Consider the following 18,606-nt stretch of genomic DNA (forward strand, 5'->3'; position numbering starts at 1 on the left):
GAAGTTGTTGCCTTTTGATGAAATGACTATTGAACCTTCCTTCCTCTTTTGTATTTTTGGATCACAGTTGAAGACTTCTTCTTATAAACGTCTTGTTCAATCTTTCACTATTTCTTAATTATAAGGCTCACTTACAGGGTTATATAATGTAACTAGGATTTTTATTTAGGTGTCATATTGATCAACATCTCAATCTATGATCTCCCTAATACCACCTTGAAAAAAGTCACTTGAATTTCTAAGTAATTGCTCTTGACATTTCTAGATTTTTTATCATGAGTCTCCCTCCCCACCCCTAATCTCACTTCCTGTATTATGTATTTGATTCACCAATTTATTGGATCACGTGCTAGGCTTATGATCGACAGTCATTAACCTACTGGATGGGAGCTCAGAGTTCGTATATAGATCGTCCTATGGACAATGCTGTGACTTTACAAACACACACCCTATCCCCTTGCTCATAGGGAAGAGTAACAGCGTGCACTGATAGTAATCTTTTTTTATTTTATTTATTGATATGCTCATGCATCTGTTTTTCTAGAACTATCTAGAGAAACCATAGAACGAAATGAATCAGGAATAAAACTCGGATCTAGATCAGCGTCTCCTTCATAAATCTATATACCAAGAGCCTTTTCCCCCTTATAAGGAGGGTAACCAAAGTCAAATACCTGTATCTCGCCCCACCGCCCTGGGTCAGAAGCAATGCAGCAAGACACAGTGCATCCACAGCAAGACCGCTTAATTTCATCGGCAACCCCCCCCCTTCTCTCTTTCCCCTTATGCAGAAAAAGAGAAGACGGGGAGGGATCCCTTCGGGCTGCGTCAAAATATCATACACACATAAGCACCCACCCTCCCCCCTCCCCCGCCCCTCCCTTCCTTGCATAACATTACCATCTATACACAGTCACTCTCCACCCAACCCTACCTCCTGTCATTTCGTTACCTTCATGAATATTTTCACAATTCTAGATGTAACCTTGTTGTCAACCCAAATGTCTCTTGGATTCAGGATGCTCCACTGCGAACCAATACTTTTCTTAGAATAATTGTAATCAATTATAATCGGAGGAGGAATAATAAGACACAAGGAAGCATGATTTCAAATATATTTTCTTCCAATCTCAATATGCTGGACATGCTATTATCTTAATTGGATATCAAATTTATTCCACAATATAGCTATACATAGCAGTTTATTATAAACATCTCAATATACACAGGTTAAACAGGCTAGGGGGTGATATAAAACATAAGAGAAATAAAGCGGTGAAAAGGGTTTTCTAATTTACATATCACAGGTATAATACAGTTGCAGGATCAAGAAAGAAGGTTTTCTATGGTTGGTACAATGTATAATACGCCAATGGGAGACATTGCACAAGCTATTGGGTACAGGCACATCAAATATGATCAGCCCGCCAGAGGATGTCCTGTGACGGTTTTTAGTCTTGCTCAACATATAGATCAAAAGGAGATGATAAAGGGAAGGCAAAACCAAGTTAATAAGTACAAATTCGAGATGACAAGGATGCAAAATCATAAAGAGTACCACAAAGCTCCTATACATTTCTTTTTAGATTTTTTGCAAATGTTCACATAAGTTGGGTCTGATTGTCTTTTTATGTCCACTGTAGTCACGACACGATTCTAAATATTTTGAAAGCCAATCATCACTAAATGTTATCATCTTTCAGTCTAATTTCAGGGAAAGTAAGTGAAATGTGTTGGAGTAGTCTGGTGTTCCGTAATTCATAATTTCCTTGAAACAATCCACATACACGATAAATGACGAAACTGGTTGGCAATGTTTCCTTGCTCGTTCTTCTTAGAGTCCGTCGTCTGAAACACAGATACGCATCACTCTTGAGGTGCAGCATCTCGGGGTGCCTGGGTAAGACATCAAAATCACTAGTAAGAATTCCTTGCTCAGTAAAGATCTCAAAACCAGCAATGATTTTTTACCAATGTTTCTATTCAATTCATCGTAAAGACGTGATAAGACACTTGACAGAATCATGGAAAAAGGTGGTTGTGTTCACTCACTCATTCTTCAGAATCGAGCAAATACAGGAATGGTGTTTGGTTGCTGGAGGTGAATTCGATCGGCTACCGAAGAGCGATGAGGTCGGTCAGGAAGGATCGGATCGTCCTAGAGACTTCCCCCACCGTGGTTTGTTCTTGTTGCTGTCCATTAATTTCCTTCTTTGCTGTACTTCTGGGACGGTGCACTTGGAATGCAGAACTATGTGGTTCTCTTGGCGGGCGTTGTGTGTGGAGGGTTTTGTTTGATGTTATAATAATTCCGAGAGGAAGAATTAGAGGGATTAGTGAATACAAAAATAGGGAACTTTTTGAGGCAAACTATGTACAGTATCATCCATAAGCTTCTGGGTATGCGGTTTTCCTTCAGAAACACTTTATAATTGCCACGGATAATTTTATAACTAACTTTTTTGTTCTAGAATACTTCTAGCGTAAAAATACTGTTCTATCAGTATAGAAATTAGAAACTTCAGATATTGAAGGCTCACATAAAAGATAAAGGACCAGTGATGACTCTAGGAAAAGGGTTTGATTTTGTGTCGATGCAAAATGCGAAGGTATAGACGGTAAGGATACAGAAGACGCATGTCCTTGGAGAAGTATACAGGATCTAAATAAATTTACATGGATTCGTAACCTTTGATATAGAATCTAATCACATATGACCAGAGTAGACTACTTGAAATAACTTGAAATAGCTCGGAAATTAATACACTTCAAGCAGGACACGTATATATATTCTGCTTTGAATTTCATGGTTAAAGAATATTCACTAACTTTAGCAAATACTGGCATTGCTGTTATGTATGAAGTGCTGGGTTATATATATTGGGAACTTCAAAATCTGGTATGGAGAGGATCTAGTAAGACTTCTTGAATGAAAATATCTAAGTTATGAAACTCATTGAGCATCATGTAGGATTAGTCCAAGGTGAAATGATATACACACGTATGAACATCATGATTTCTCTCGTGGCTGATAAGGAGGCTATAAGAGTGAGATTTGTGCTCACGGTCAAAGGAATGATATACACATTACTGTATGATGTTAATATATTTCTTCCTGTTTGTGACTGATATGGAGGTTTTAAGAGAAGTATCTTTCTTCGCCGTTGACAAAAGTGGTGAAAGACGGGAAGGAAGGGAGACGGGCATCTTGTGATAGGAAGGCCTTGCTCAGAGCATTTCGGTAGACAACAGAAACTTGAACTTTGTAGGCCATGTGTTGAAGAAAGCGACAAAAGATAGACAGATCGAATGCACATGTTGTAGTGTTTGAAACTGTATCTGGACATATAATTACACTTAACTTTGTAGTCTAAAGGTTGCAGATAGCGATAAAAGATAGATGGTTCGGATATACAAGATGTAGTGTTTCAAACCGTATCTGGATTTTGTTTTACACTTAGCTTTGAAGTCTACAGGTTACAGATAGCGACAAAAGATAGATGGATCGAATGCGCATGATGTAGTGTTTGGAACCGTATCTAGACATTGTATTGCACTTAACTTTATAATCTATAGGTTGCAGATAGTGACAAAACAGATGAATCGAATGCTTGAAACCATATTTGGACATTGTATTGTACCATGCTGAATGGACACCAGTAGTGGAGGTTAAAACTTATACAAATAATCATCGGGCAATCTTCATCATTGTTATCTGTATGTAATGAATACTAGATATCATTATATACACCTACGGTTTAAGACTCATTCAACGTTCGAGGCCGGATCAGTTTACTGTATCAGACAATCCGTTGCCCCTGGTCTCTCTTGGAGCGGACCAGCTTATTGTACGATGCTATGAGCAAAATTAAAACTCAATTGGTAACATGAAGTGAAAATAATCACAGAAGTAGGTCTAGGGCAATGAGAAGAGCTTACTGCGTGTGCAGCACTAGTATTAAGATGATATCAGAACGGGAGAAAGAGGTAGTTCAAATGGAGAACAAAAAGGGTTTCATAAAAAACGGAAGAAAACGGTGTTGGGATCGGATAATCACAAATTCCTAAAAATGTAAGAAGACAAATATTCCAAAGAGCTGCGGATTAAAATTGGGAGAAAGAAAAATCGGAAGGATGGACTGCATGCATGAATCCAAATGATTTAGTGTTATAGAGAAGCATGATATGAAATAATGTGAAGAGTTGATCCGGAGACAGTATCTCAAGAATGGGGATATGCACCACGTACGGGCGAAAAACCAAGAACAGTGGGTTCTCAACCTGTTGTCTCATATAACCCACACTTATGCGACGCTGTTTCTATCTAGCTTCTTGGAGATTACTTCAACATGGAATAGAATCAGGTTAGATTAGGTCAGGTTAGGTTAGATCAGGCATCCAGTAATTACCATCAGTTAGTGGCCCATTTGTGAGCCTCTGGACCCTTAGGTGGTCGTGGTCCCCAGGTTGAGATCCATTGCTCATTTTAATAAGGAGGAACGATGACGTAGATATTGCTGGATACCGAATACCATGAAGAGATTTATAAAAAATATCAAGCTGCTTAGAATATCACTAAATGAATTCTACTAAAGATCAAACTTTACAAATATAATGGGTATACATAATATTGGCAATTAATAGTATTAGTATACTATCAAGAAAATCGGGTATTGTACTAAAAGCAGTAAAAGAGGAAGCTGTAGAGGAGGTACAGTCTGGTATGTACATAACTCCACCATGATAAAAAGAGATAAAGATTTTCAGCATCATGAGAATGCACTGTTTTCAATTAGAGTATGGTTACGCATCAAGTACTCAAAAAAGATAAGTCTTATCTACTATAGATTGTAAATGTATAGTATTTAGAGACACTGCTGGCGAGATCAAAGATGGAGAGTAAAAGTGTAACAGTTAAACGGCAAGAGGACTTGTTTAGATTCTTGAAATTTTGAGAAAAATTTGACCAAACAGATGGAAATTTTTTAGCAAACGTGTAGGAACAATATACTATTTGATGTGTTCAGATTTGATACAACTAGAGTATGTAATCCCAATTACGAAATGAACAATTAGAGATTATTTTTTATTCTGAATCGATGGGAAGGTTTGTCAACAACAAACCGCATGAAAAACTTCTGACTAGAATCCACTTGTACTTCTTGACATGAGTACGATTAAGAAGACAAAGAAGTCATCATTGAAATCAATGTTGTACTAAATGGAACAGATATTATCCGTCATTTGTAAGTGGTTGTTGTAGATGGCACTATGATCCAAGTCCTGTAGAGTCTCTGCCGTGTTTGAAATTATACATCGTAGAAAAAGAATCACTGTTAAAGGCATCGAAAAGTGGTGATACTGACTGATAAGGTGGGATTCGGGATGTGGTGGGATAAGCGTTACCTTTTTGTATCAGTAATGAGTATCAGGAAGAGACAGGAATGTAATCTAACAATTTCTCTAGTGGAGGTGCAGATTACAGACGGTGGGAAAGAGAAGTAATTAAAGAAAACGGGAAAATATGTTTCAGAAACAAAGGCCTAAGACAGGATTCAGGAAAAATGTAGGAAAAAGCTCAAACTTCAAAGAGAAGAAAAATAACGAGAGAAGCTAGACATTTTGAGTCTGAAAAGACGTGAGTTGACTCTAATGGAGTGAGAGCATATAAGAAAACATTGAGAAGTGAAATTGAAAACTGTAAAGCATATGAAAAGACAATTTGAAAGGTAAGGATGTATATATATAAAGTGAATCATCATCGGAGTACGTAAAACGATAGTAGGAATTGGGTGACTGGATAGAAACAGACGCGTGAAAGAATAATAAGAAAGATAGTAAATGAACAGTAAATATTGCAGGGAAGGGTAGTACAAGAATTCCAGTGCTCATGTGGAAAATACGTCAAAATACCATAAGAAGTCTTAAGATATGGAATGGAAGGCAGAGTCTGTAAGAATGATACAAAGGATGTTCAGGGAGCATAGAATAGGTGGTGGGGAACAACTAGAGGAATGTGGTATAGTGTAAAGACGGGTATAGCATAGGGACGGGTATGAGCAAAAGGCAATATATTTCTAACGATTTTAGCGATGTAGAAGGGACTATAGAAGATGAAAATGAGTTTGGACTGATGAGGAGGAGAAATGGAAGGGAAGAATCAGAAGACATAACAAAAATACATGTGAAGGAGTGTTATGGGAGTATTGAAGGATCTGGAATACGAGTGATAATCTGGAAACATTACAAAGGATTACAAAGGCGGAGCATGCCGACAGGAGACCTTTTGATCCATATCTAGGTCGGATGCAAAAAAAAAAAAGTCATTAGCATGTTATTACTACAGGATCAGGGGAAGTAAACACGATTGGAAAATAAGAAGGGAAAGTGTAGCTTGAGGACTGTGCAAAGATAAACAACAAAGATTCATTTGGTCATCAGGGTCTTGTAAAGAGACATTTGGGTCTAGTTGCAAGAAGACTGGAAACTAGGAAATACAGAATGAATTGGGGGAGGCATTCTTTGGGAAAATGATTAAATATTTTTACATGAAGGAGTCATCTTCTCTCTTTTCAGGTTTGTTGGGGGCAATAAAGGCAACAGAAGGTCTGACAGGGTGAAATTTGGTTTCTGGGAGGAAAGAAATAAAATATTTCCATCAAAATAGACTGAGTGAATAAGAAAAAAAATGAGGGGGGGAAGATCGACCGAGAGAAGGTAACATAAAAGAGGAGGAAAATTGAGGGAAGAATGTGAAAAGGGAGACAAAAGGAAAGGAGGAAGAAGAAATAGAGGAGAGAAAGATAGAAATAAGAATAGAGAATAAAGAGAAAAATGGAGAGAAGAAAGAGAAGACAGAACGAAGTGGGTTAAAGACTTTAAATTAGTTTGGGAAGATTCCCAAAGAGAGCAAAAATTTATCGCAGAACTTTTGTCCTGCAAAGGCAAAATTTTGTTAATGATATATGCAGATATATCAGAGATGATCACAGATCTATTACTAGAGTACAGAGCATACAATAGAAAAAAGGGAGATTTATCAAATAGAATTACTGCACTGTTCAGTAATTGTGCCACTCATATCGGGGAACTTTTTATGGATTTGACATAAGCATAGTAAATGATCTGTGTATCTCTCAGTAGCGTATAACATATGAGAAGAGTATGTAACTCCATTTTTGTATGATGTACTGGTATCATGAAATCCTTAGTTCGACTAAATGTCCAAATGTTATAGGAATTTGCTTTGTAAGTACACATGGGAAACCATGCGGCCGTTGGAAATCACGGTATGGATGGAGATCGACCATGTTTCCGGGTGCTATAAAACTGGACATTCTCTTTGGCTTAAAGAACCTGGGAATGCCATTGAAGCACGTATCGCTTCACTGGGCCTTAAGAAACAGTGAAATTCGGTGTCAACAGAAAACTAGGGAGAAATCTGCTCTTCCACTAGACATTGAAAAAAAAGAGTAAAATTCTGCATCATTTCGTACAAGGATACGGTCAATAGATTTACTAGTCGGGCATTTGGTGTCCATATACACATCAGTTCTCATTTAGACAGTGGACTTTCCTTGGTGGATTGGTCACGGAGGAGTACTCCACTACGTACCTTCACGACAGTGGCTTGAGCATCTAAGGGGATGATTGGTCAGTGTGGTTGGTACCAGATTTATATAGCCTTGAGGCCTTGTAGAGCAAAGTGGTACACTATCAGAAGATGGTGAAGGTATGTGTTAACGAAATCTTCAGTAACACAAGAACAACGTACATTTTCAGTATTGATCATGGATCATGGACTACCAATGTTAGAACACTCGCTTTCGCGAGATCAGTTTTGTGGGAGAGGAGACACAGAACAAAATTATGATATCGAGTACTAGAGAATCTTAAAGTTTGTATGTCGTCAAACATCAGGGAGACATGGAGGAGAGCCATGTGGGAAACAATATTTTGTTATCGATCAACAGGGAATGACCAGGCATTAGCAATTCAAAACTTTGACAATAAGGAATAATGAAGTATACCGAATGGGTGAACTCCGGAAAACTGGCTCATTGCTAACACAAGGTAACGTCTGAATAGAATCACCAGTGACGGTGTAGTCAATCAAATAATTCCGAATAGCTAAGTTGGCAGAGCGACGGCTCCATGATTTCACAAGCCTGAATTGGGGACGACTGTCGGAACTATTTGATAAGGTCTGGTTGGAAATCCCCTGTGAGAAAACAGTGAGGGATCTGCCAGAAATAGTACATTGAAATAATCTATTTGTCATTGGATGTCAAGAAACAGTTTGGTAGATTAGAAGTGCACTTAGTAAGAAACACTCAAGTGTAGTACGAAGTACTACAAAGAAATCGAGAAATGTTTATAGATCAGAAATATTAGTGGACGACCACAAAGAAGGGTTGCAAGTCAGCAGTTCACAAAGTCAGCACAGGATGGTGACTATTTTGCAGAAATAAAAAAGACGGGTAAGTATTTCGATCAACCAACAAACAAAACAGAATACTGTGCACCCTTGTACATCATTTTTCAAAGGACAATGGGAAGCTGAGAAGCATTTGCAATGTTACTTAACATCAGGGACCATTGGGCTTGTTGGTGCCATGTGCTGAGAATACACTACCTTCTGGTATTTGACAATGGTGAAGAATCATGGGGTAACTTCACAAGAAGCCGTCATGGGGAATCCTTACGCTACCATCTGACAATAGAGAATGGTGGAGAATCACAGTGGAGAATCCTCAGTGTTGTTCGATTTCAGGTGTTGGTGACTTTACGTCCACGTGAAGTCAGGTAGCTATGCAAGGGACGGTGCACACTTTCATTATGTAATTGTAGATGCAGTACAACCCCATCAAATGCGGTTATATGTCGCAGACACTGGAAATATCAAAACCTTATGAACAGGTTATAGATCACAGATCAAGTACAAATCAGAATACGGCCAGGGATAGGACTCTCCAGCTATCAAGAGACAATCTGGAAACAGTCCAATAAAAAATAAAAAATAAAAAGTCTGTGAAAATGTACACAAGGGGAAACAACTCCAGTGATATAGGATGGCAGATGATGAAATTATACCCCTCAGATAAAACAAAATCATCTGTCATTAGCCAGAATGAAATTTCTAAAGGGCATCAATGTACCAAAGAATTGAAAATATTAGCCAAATTAAAATCCGTATAAGCCATCACTGTGGCAAGTGTTTGTGATATCTATTTTGATAAAGTGGGAATGAATCACTAAAGGGGAATAAATTCATAGCATCTGCTAAATGTAAAAGTAGTTGTAGCCTCTAATTTTAGCCTCTGAACTACATCAAATTGGAAGTGAATCGTTTGTCTATTTAAACAGAAAAGGGGATGTTCCTTGACAGCTGCAGCGTCTAAAAATAATTATAGCCTCTGCTCTGTCCCTAAGAAGGACAAAAGTTTTTTAAAAAGCTGACCGAATGAGTGGGAGTGATCGCTGTATCTCTTTAGGCCTCAAAGGAAATGTTTCATTACATCTGGTAATCGTAAATATAATTGTAGCCTCTAGTTGTAGCCTCGTTATTGTAGCCTCTAGACTACCCTGGAAAGGGCATGGGATCTTACCATTTGATTGGGTAAAAGACAACGGGACGAATACTGTTGATATCCGTTCAGGCCTAAAGGGATACGTTCCAAGGCATAACAAGAAATCATAGCCTCTACGCTGCCTTGGAATGGCGAATGTGTTTAATATCAATGTTGATAAAAGCAGGAACAAATCACCATATCTTTTTTTTTTTTTTTTTTAGTTTTGGAAGGGAATGTCCGTTCCATGACAACTGCTGAGCACAAAAGAAAACTGTTGCCTAAGCATTGTCCTAAGAAGGGCAACATTTTGTGATATCAGTATGGATAAAAGCAGGGATGAATCGCTGTCTGTTAATATCTGAATATAAACATTCTATGACAACTGCTGAGCGTAAAAGAAAACGGTAGCCTCTATATTACCCAAAGAAGGGCGAAGGTAAATGACAAATGAGCGGTTAAAATTGGTAATGGATAACGTTAGTATAGCCTCCGCAGTGCCCATAAAGGGCATGGTTTACAACACGTGACTGAACGAAGATAGGAGCAAATCGCTGTGTCCACTTAGACTGAACAGGATATGTTCCATGACTTCCATTCAGCTTGAAAACGAAATAAAAACTGCAGCTGTCAAGTGTGAAAGGGAATGTTCCCTGGCATCTGCTGAACCTTAAAGAACCGTAGCCTCTGCATTACCCTCTGAAGGGCGGAAGTATGCGACATCTAACTGGATAATAATGGGAATAAACCGTTACATCTGTTTAGGCCTGAAGAGAAGTAATCTGTAGCATCTACCGAGAGTAAAAGGAATTGTAGCCTCTACTTGTAGCCTCTTAACCACCCTGAAAAGGGCAAAGGTCTGCTGGGCTGAATATGGAAGTAAATCATTGTATCCATTTAGGGCCAAGGGGGTACTATGCCATGGCACTGGCTAAGCGTAAAAGCAATCATAGCCTCTGTTATTCACCAAAGAAGGGAAGGTTTTCCAACATCTGTTTAGAAAAAAATTAAAACAATCTGTTATTACGTCTGTTTGGACCTAAAAGACAACGGCTGGTTGGATCTGCACAGGAGTCGGACAAAGATACTTCGGAGGATCTCTGTGGGTCCCATGAAGGGGATGCCTCACGTGGTTTACTTTGTCATCGAGAGTTAGTCATAGCATTGAGATAGGTGTCAGTGGAAGGCAGGAATTGTTCTTGTTATCTGCATAAATCTAAGGCAGGGATCGTTCGTTTGAGCCTCTTCAAGGATGCTCACTGTACTTCATTCGGTCGACCTCAGATCGGATGGTAAATCGTGGCATCACATCTGAAGAGGCGAGTTGCTCATGGGTAATAGCCGGACCTACGAGTAGGTGGGAGCAGTTTGTTGGATTACTTTGGTTTTAAGACATGGATGATTCATGTCGTAGGTCTAAGCTTATGGTATCTGTCCTCAAAGGAAAGAAGATCTTATTCCTATTCTTGTACTTGCTGAAGCCTTAAGAAAGAATGGTTCAGAACGCATCCCTCTGGACGCAATTCGAGGGGGGGCAGCTTGTAGCCTTTGTTCATCGGAAGTGTGATATCATATACGCATTATTATGTTTTGTTTTTGTTTGTTTTTTTGCGCATTTAAGACGTCGGGGGTTTTGACCATGCGATGGAGTGGCCGCGGGGAAAGTGGCGAAAAGGAGTTGTAGTTTAGTCATCTTAGTCTGGTAACAAGAAGCGGTGGGAACTCGCAATGTTATCAGGTATCAGAAGAACAGGAGAGGAGCATCTGTCTCATATCCCAGGTGAAGAAAAGAGTTATCACTAGCAGCAATACGCACCGGGAAGACAAAATTGTACTTTGTGAGATGAGACCCGGAAATCACAGATCTCTCTGACACCTTAACACAAGGTATAGAATTTATTGTGGCAAACACCAAAAGGCTTTCAAATCATTTGCGACAGTCGTCCCGGGAATCGAACTGGGGCTTCGCTTGATGCCAAACCAATGCCTTACCGAGTGAGTTCGTATCAAGCGGAACCTCGGTTCGATTCCCGGGGCGACTGTCGGAAATTATTTGTATGATTCTCGCTGTTATTAGCGATTCACTTCAGGTACCAAAAGGTTTTGTTCAACTGAAAGATGGGCACTATTTGGGTCCAACTCAAAGCTAAACAAAACTGTTGAGCCTTTTAAAAAATAAATTCTAAGCCTATAACAGTGTTAAAGAGGTTGAATGTGCAAGATGGTCACGTATGGGCGATGACAACATCTACACAGGCATAAATAGCTCAGTAGAGGAGGTCAGAATTGTTCTAGAATCATGAAGACGCTCTCGTCAGAGAACATAGGGTGAAGAGAAATAATAATGATGTACAACTTTAGGGTAAGACAGAAGGAAATGCAAGACTGATGTAATGAGCATATGGACACTGGCAGCTTCATATATCGTGAGACAGAGATCAGGCATAGGCTATAGGAACGGGGCAGAAAGTACAGGACATGGGAGATAAGAAGTACAAGGGAAGAAACAGACTGAATGGTATATGGAGCACTGTGAAAGAGAAATGCAGAATGACGCAAGAGATACTGGGAAAAGGGAAGGATTAGGGGGCAGGAACATGGACTTTACCAGGGTTAGAGAAGGCGATAAGTGGTAGGAATCAGGGGACAATGGTAGTGGACAAGGATGTTTGGATTGCCTGCAGGGAGCAATGGTGTAGGACAAGGAGCATGCTGAATAACAACGGGTACAGGGAGATCTAGATTAGGGAAGAAGGAAATAAATGGGGAGTGGGCTAAATTTACAGTAGAGGAAGATCAGTCCGCGACTGTAGAAAGGGGACCTGGAGGGAGGTACAGGAGCTTAGGACAGGGCCAACAAGGAGCATGAGACATGGGCCAGAAGCTAGAGGATAATGTAGGTATGAAATGCATGAGACAAGGTTCAAGGCACAAATAGCTCAAAGTTAATGGGACAGAATTAAGGGGGCATGGACAAGGTCAGGATCACTGATAGAAACAGGGTCATGGGAAGAGGGAACAATCTGGGGATGGGGTAAGAGGATACAGGGATATTTGGGACAGGGAGGAAGTGACAGGAATGAGGAGTAAACTAGAGACAAGAGGTACAGGGTAGGAACCAGGTGGGGGCTGGGGTTAGAGGATATAGGATAATATGTAAGACATAGAGGAATCCTCTCCTGGTGACACTGGGTAGGAGGCGGGTGATAGGTAGTGCAGGGTAATAGGTAACTGTACTGGATTGCACCCTAAGGAGCAGGAGGTAAAAGTCAGGGAAGAGGACAAGAGAAAAAGGGGTAAATTAATGGAGTATGAGAATTCAGGACAGAGACAGGAGATAGGGGATGGATACCAGGGAGTAGGAACTGGAAGTCAAAAGTCGGGAGCCAGGAGCAGAAGAAGAGGCAAGGGTCACAAGGCCTCATTTATAAGGGTTGGGGCTACTGATCGGGAACTGACAGAAATATGAGGTAAGGTAAAATGAAAAGGAAACGGTGGCAAGAAGTAAGGAGTGGCAAAGGACAAATGGCATAGGGCAAGGGATACTGGGTGTTCCGTCTGGGGCATCCTGAGTGGGGCAAGAGAAAAGGTAGGAGACAAAGGACGTGGGGCATTTAGGGAGATGAGAGATAATGGAAAAGATGAACCTTCGGGGGAGCGCAGGGGTTAGAGACACGGACAGGGTGGTGTCTGGGACTCAGGGAACAGAAATGGGGTCTGTTGATGAAATACATGAGAAAGGTTCACTAAATATTGGGTAGTAGGTATTGGGCATTGAAGTCTTCGAACACAGCAGAGGCCAAAGTGGGGTGAAGGTTAGGATACAAGGTAACAGACACAGGAACAAATGTCAGGATAGGAGGGCACGCATGGTTGATGGAATATGGGACCTGTGGTCAGGGAGAACGGAGGAATAAGAGGGAAACTGCGAACGAGGCATGGGGGACATGGGGAAAGGGACCTGAAGCATTCTTCAAAGAACTGAGGTAATTAATACTGAGCTTTCGGGACATGGGATAAAGGATGATGAGGCTAAGGAACAAAGGAACTAGGGTACAAGGCTGGGGCCAAGTAATTGGAGTGAAGGAAAAGGGACCTTTAGAATACGAGGCATGGAACTGGAGAGGAAGACTTGGTAACCAAGGGTAAAAAGAATAGTAGAGGGCAGGGGCAGATACGTGGAGCATGAGGTCTGGAGTATTTCACTTGGGGCAACTGACAACTACAGTGGACGGGGATGATTAGTAAGTAATCATCGGTCTGGAAGTAGTGGTGGATAAAACTTAGGAGCTGAGGAAATATGGAACTAGGGAACTCTGGAAGTAGAAACCTAGGGAATTAATGAACTAGGGAAACAAGAAACTAGAGAAATAAGAAACTGGGGAACTGGGGAACAAGAGAATCAGAGAACTAGAAAACTATAGATATATGGAACTAAGAATCTATGGAACTAGGAAACTAGAAAACTACGGAACTAGGGAACTGACATGAGGGCAGAATCTGGGTTACTTGGGGAGAGTAGGGAACATGGAACTTTGGGGTACGTGGAATGAGCAGGGACATGAGCAGGGACAAGGATCAAGGGTTGGGGCATGCAACATGAGACTATGAGCATAGATCTGCGGCTACATATGAGAGTCCATGGGAGGTATTAGCCACCATTCGACACTGATTATTCCGTATGGGACAAGGAAGAAAAGGACAGGGCTGGGTGATGTAGGTCATTCTGGACATGAGATAAAACGTGTGGAACAAACCCAGGGATCCTGTACGTGGAATCTGTGGTTTAGGATTGTGACAACTGACAAAGGGATTGTGGAAGTGAAAGGGTTGGGATTGTGAGATGAATCACTGGGCAAGGACCAAGATGCAGAGGGGCAAGGACAGAGGAAGGAAGGGCAGAGGGCACAGAAATGTGTATGGGACAGAGGATAGGGTTAGGATATAACCAGGCAATGGGGCAATGGTGCAATGGAGCAATGGAGAGGTACATTGAGCAAAGGACCTAGAGGATGAGGCATCGAGAGGGGCAAGAAGCCACTAGGCACAGGACACGGGGCATCCCGTTTGGGGCAAGGGGGGCAAAGAACAGGAGACGGGTGATACTGGCCATTCGTAGGTTATATTGACTCAAGGTATGAGATATATGGTATGGGGAATATGGAACATAGGGTATGGATTACTGTGTGTAGTGTATCAGGTATGGGTTATGGGAGATGGGGTACGGGCTATGGGCTATAGGGCTATGAAGAATGGAACATAAGTATGGCGTATGGAATACAGAATCTAAAGTATGGGCATGAGGTATGGTGTACGAGATGTAAGGTATGGGGTATATAGTATGGGAATCAAAATATGATAAGGTATGATAAGGTATGAGGTATTGGTATGGCGTATGAGTTATGCATAAGGCATGAACTATATGAGGTATGGTGCATAGGGTTTGGGATATGGGGTATGCGGTTTGGGATATGGGGTATGCGGTATGGGGTGTAAGGTATGTGGTATGGGTATAAACTATAGGGTATGGGGTATGTGATGAGGAGTATGTGTTTTAGGCCATGGGTTATGGGATAAGGATCATGGATTGTGAACTTTGGGTTATAGGGTATTAGGAATGGGATATAAGGTATGGGGTATGGGGTATAGATATGGGTATGGGCTATGAGCTATGGTATATGGGCTACAAACTATAGGCTATGGGGTTATGGTGTATGGGTGCGGAGTATGCAGCATGGATTATGAAGGCATTGGTTATGGAATATGGATATGGGTTATGAAGTATGGGGTATAGGGTATAGGATATGGAAAATAGGGTATGGGGTATAGGGCATGAGGTATGGGGCTGAGGTATGAGGCATAAGGTATGGAGTATGGGGTATGAGGCTGGAGTATGGGGCAAGGATATGGGCTGTAGGGTATGGAGAATATGGTATAGGACATGGGGTATGAGACATGGTGTATGGGGAATGGAAATTGGGTATGGGGCTGGGATATGAGGCATTGCGTATGGGGCACGAGCTATGGGTATAGGGTATAGAGTACAGCTATAGGGTTAGGGTACAGGGTATAGGATATGGGGTATAGGGTACAGGGTACAGGGTATAGGGTATAGGGTATAGGGTATTATGGGTTATGGGGTATGGGACATAGGGTATGGAAACATAATGTATTTTGGTCAACGGGCAGGAATGGGGGAATATGGGAACATGGGGTCAAATGGTTGTCGACAGAATACAAAATGTATGGGGTAGAGAAAGGGAAATTAGGTACGAGTTATGGAGCATGTGGTTCGGGGGCCAATGTCCAAGGGCCGGGGACTGAGTCGGGAACCGGGCCAAGAGGACGTAAGCCAAGGGGCAGTTGGTGATGGTCGAGGCCTAAGAAAGAAGGTCAGGAGACTGGCAAGGACTGAGGGTACAGGAGACGTTGAGCGAAGGATAGTGACGGGACGGGGGACGGCGTCCGAATTAGGGATTATAGGATTCCTTCTAGGGAAAGGGACAAGGAATGCAGGATTCGGAGGAAGACCAGGGGAACTAGGGGAACGCTGACAATGTTTTTTTTTTTTTTTTTTTTTTTTTATTTTTTTTTTTTAGGAATGGAAAGAGGAACCTGGGGCCTTCGATGAATACGTTGGCAATGAGTAAGGGAAGGGCAGGTGTAGGGGTACAGGAATTACAGGACGTGTGTATTGGAGAACGGAATAGAAAAATAAGGAAGCTATAGGTGATATGGGGCCCATAAAATGTTTTAGGGAACAGGAGTCTTTAGGTACAGGGCTGCTGGTTGGGGACAAGGTACAAGGGCAGGGTTGGGAACTTAACAAGGGTCACAAGAGGTGAGGTGAAAACAGGGACAAGGATCTGGACCCTGAGGCATGGGATTTGGGCAGCATGGTGTTCACGGTGAGGATATTGGGCACAGAAATTGGTGGAGAGACGAGAACAGGGCAGTACATGCGAAGGTATAGACTCTGAGGTATTGTGTACAGGCATGGTCATAGAAACGAGGCATGGGAATTGGAAATTAGGTCCAGAAGCATTGTCCTTTTTCAAAGGGTAGGGAGGATGCATAGGAACAAGTGAGCAGAAGAGGACTATAAGAATAAATGTGGAGAGCAGTGGAAGACAACCAGGAAATAGGTTTAGAATGAGGAGGAAGAGTAGAACTTACAAAGAAAGATGTGGCTGAACAAAAGGAAGAACGATAAGATAATGAGATCAGAGACTGAGATTATCCCCTGCTGATACAACCTTTCCAACATTGCACACCGCAAGAAGAAAGAGAGAGGGAGGGAGGCTATCTAGGGAATACTTCTCTCTCTCTCTCTCTCTCTCTCTCTCTCTCTCTCTCTCTCTCTCTCTCTCTCTCTCTCTCTCTCTCTCTCTCTCTCTCTCTCTCTGTTTTTTATTTCATTTTTCTACTATAGCATAGCAACTACTTAATACTAAGGTTTTATATATACAATGCGACTATATTTCGTTTCTTGCAAAGCAGTTGAGGTTCAACATTATTGAGGAAGATTGAAGTGAGGAAGGGCACAGGCATGCGGTCGTGTGAGTTTAACCTAGTTCTATTATATCGTGGATCAGGTCCATGTGTTCACAATGGTACAACAGGAAAGAAATGCAAGGAAGAAAACGGAAAGCGGGTAAATAGAAAGAAAATGGGGTGGGCATGAAACAAGAATATACAACAGGTGACACGTATTATTGTCAATCATAACCAGCGCTTCTGTCCATGGAGGACCATATCGTACTGAGAAGGTGGTATAAGAGCTGCTTCACTCGGCACATCTTACTTCACCGGAGCACCGATAGAATACCATAAGCGATAAGAGATTTAAGACAGACAGCAAAATAGAGGGACAGTTAAAAACTGGTGATATGTGGATGGCGGGGCAGAAGAGGAAGATACAGAAAAGATGAAAATATATGTGGAATAGGAGTTGGATTGGAGATGGCACAAGAAAAGAGTGATGGGAAGGTGATGTAAGAAACGCAGGACAAATAAAAAAGAAAATATATATATTTTTTAAGGTGAAGTGATAAGAATTATATGAGGTGTAGAAGGAAGAGTAAAAAAAAAAAGTTTAGTATGAATAAGTACAGAAATAAGGAGATTGGAAAGGAAGAACAGAGGTGGAGTATTGAAAGAAGAAAAATGAGTAAATTGTAAACATGAAAACCAATGGAAATGATGATAATGATTCGGTTTAGCGTCTCGAACTCCCGCTATCAGGAGACTAGGACGGTGCCTCTTTCAGAGGACTTTGTAACGTGGAATTGAATGAACCATGCCCTTGGTCCAACTCGCTGGCGGCAGGGTTCGAACTGTCGTCACCTCGACCTCCGCCGCAAGTAGCGACGCTCTAACCCGCTCGGCCAGCGAGCATTAATGGAAATGAGTAAATGAATATATATATATATATATATATATATATATATATATATATATATATATATATATATATATATATATAATATATATATATAGCTGGAACGCATAAGACGTAAGCAAGGGGAAGATAGAAGAAGAGAATAGAAAGGGAGAGTTTAAGGTTTAGACAAACAGAATATTCTAAGGAGACACAGTAGAAGAATTTTTCTTTTTTTCTTTCTTTTTTTATAAAAGTGAATAAAAAAAGAAGAGAAACATTTAAGTGGGAAGGAAATTTAAAACATAGAAGTGATGTGGTAAAGGGAGAGGATTGTTAAAGGAAGAGCATTGTTAAAGGGTGTTGATTGGGAGCAAAAGGAAAAGGAGGAACAAGGAAAAGAGAAGAATGGGAGATTAAAGAAATGCATAAAAAGGGTGTTTGGAAAGAGCCGAGAATAAGTTTGGGAAAAGGTCTGGATGATGTCGATAAAAAGATTACCGGGCATAAAAAATAAGAGATAATTCATAATATGATATAGCAAAGGAGGGGTTTGGAAAAAATATATACATATTAAACAAAAAAATATATATGATAATATAAAAAATGAAGATAAAGACACGATTCAAAGGAACCAATAGAAAAACATGTGTGTGT

At 40.9% G+C, this 18,606-nt stretch overlaps 1 long non-coding RNA gene across 1 annotated transcript; it reads right to left on the reverse strand.

The window, feature by feature from the left end:
- Positions 1-1,625: 1,625 nt before the first annotated feature.
- LOC143034495 (uncharacterized) lies at positions 1,626-18,048 on the reverse strand. The gene is made up of 2 exons (XR_012967252.1): positions 2,053-18,048; positions 1,626-1,896 (listed from the first exon to the last, which is right to left on the reverse strand). It is a non-coding gene; the product is annotated as an uncharacterized LOC143034495 (long non-coding RNA).
- Between the last annotated feature and the right edge of the window lie 558 nt (positions 18,049-18,606).

The sequence above is a fragment of the Oratosquilla oratoria genome, chromosome 17, assembly GCF_046742065.1.
Source record: "Oratosquilla oratoria isolate Oo_2021 chromosome 17, ASM4674206v1, whole genome shotgun sequence".
NCBI classification, from domain to species: Eukaryota; Metazoa; Arthropoda; class Malacostraca; order Stomatopoda; family Squillidae; genus Oratosquilla; species Oratosquilla oratoria.